The sequence below is a fragment of the Apis dorsata genome, unplaced genomic scaffold (assembly GCF_000469605.1).
Source record: "Apis dorsata unplaced genomic scaffold, Apis dorsata 1.3 scaffold_1024, whole genome shotgun sequence".
NCBI classification, from domain to species: Eukaryota; Metazoa; Arthropoda; class Insecta; order Hymenoptera; family Apidae; genus Apis; species Apis dorsata.
Window position 1 is genome coordinate 56,216 of NW_006264123.1, and position 2,032 is coordinate 58,247.

A 2,032-nucleotide genomic window follows, 5' to 3' on the forward strand; every position below is an offset into this window, starting at 1 on the left:
AAAATATTTGTTGAAAATATTATTCCATAAAACAATATAGTTTACCCATTATTTATTGTAAAGATATGAATATTGTAAATATAATATGATAAAAATGATAAGAAACAATGGTTAATTTGAGACTTATAAGAGAAAAATTTTATTGTATTATATTAAAATAAAAAGTTACGAATATTAAAAATATTAATTTCTATATTATGAAAAATTGAGAATGAATAAATAAAGTAATAATTTATTATTAAGAGATAGATTTTTATTTATATTTTAATTAATATTTCTTTTATTTATTAAAAATTTATCTAGAAAAAAATAATAAAGATAAAAAACTAATTCCCAGATTAATAAAAAAAAAAAATTAAAAAAATAAAATTATTTAAAAATTGTCAATAAAAGATAAATATATAACTATTTCTTAGTACATTTTTTCAATTATTTTTCCTTTATTTTTTTTTGTTTTTATCTATTTACATTTTTTCTTTTTTTTAATGAATTTTTCGCATCAAATATTATTATTAGCATTATAATATATAATATAAATTTGAATACATAAAAGATCAAATTTCACTATAAAATATTGAATTTATATTTTTAATATTTGTTTATAATTAACTGTTTTATTTGAAAAATATACTATATGTTATAAACTGAATGTTACAAGTATATTAAAATTAACAATAAAATTAAAAATTAATAAAAATTTTCCACTATTGTAAATTTGATAAAATATTTATTTTTTATTTTAATATAATTTTTAAATATTTTTGAAAATCAATTCAAACTTTGATAGATTTTTGTAAATCAAAAATAACCTGTTCCTTTTATTTTTATACATTTTAATAATTTTTATAAATAAAAATAGAGAAAGCAAAAATAAAGCAAACACATAGATCAATATCAAACTATTTTAATATAAATGGATCGACAACAATAAATAAAACGGCAAAAACGAGCAATCAATAAGTATATCAGGAGACCTTACGACTCACCTTATCTTCACGAGAATATTTTTTCCAACATCCAATCATTGAATTATTACCATCAAATAAGCTAACAAAATAGAACAAAATAGAGCAAAATAGAACAAACAACTATAAATCAAATTACAAATCATTCTCATATAAAGAATCATTAGAAGACTACAAAAGATGTTAGCCAAAATTAAAATTATGTCAATTCTATAACTGATTTATATTATTTCCAAAAATCAAATATATTAAACATTTTTATCAAATAAAATAAAATTTTTTTAATATATAAATTAATATAATAATATATAATTAAAATATTAAATATATAATTTTATATATATAAAATTGGAAAAATTGAAAAATTTCCTAAAAGAGATATTTGTAAGGTAATTAGATTAAATATTCCGGTTTATATTTATCATTTATTGATATAATGATAATTTTTACCAATGAAAAATAATTATAATTCAAATAATATTTGAAAAATAATTATAATTTATACAATAAATCGCTATTTATCGCTTGTTTGATGTTAGCAAATTATTAAAAAATTAAATATACGATAATAATATAATATAATAATACATAAAAAAATTTATCAATGAATTATCAACTTCATTCCAAATATTTGATTTTTATTATTATTAACATACAGTTATTTTCAAAATTATTTAGAATTTACAAAATAAAAAAAAGAAAAATACATTTGATTTTTTATAGAAATAGAAAATATTCGAACATATTTAAGCAAGCAATGTTTATTAAATTAAAAGTAAAAATTTTTTTACAAAACTATTCCTATGTAAAATGAATTATAAAATTAATAAAATATAATAAAAATTGAAAAAAAAATGATAAAAAAAATAATTTTGATCATTAATAAAAAATAATTTTTAATATATTTAATTATTTAAAACATGTTAGTTGTCAAAAATGATATCAAATATCAAAAAATTATTTTTGTTTATTGTCATAAATAATTTTTTATTTTCAATTTAAAAAATTCAAAATATAATAATTTTTATATTTTTAAAATAAAAATTTACTGTTTTCTTTATTTTTCT

General features: G+C 14.3%; 1 protein-coding gene across 1 annotated transcript in view; it reads right to left on the reverse strand.

The window, feature by feature from the left end:
- Positions 1-2,032, reverse strand: part of LOC102674322 (short transient receptor potential channel 4-like) — an 18,720-nt gene that overhangs the window by 15,742 nt on the left and 946 nt on the right. The window lies entirely within an intron of this gene.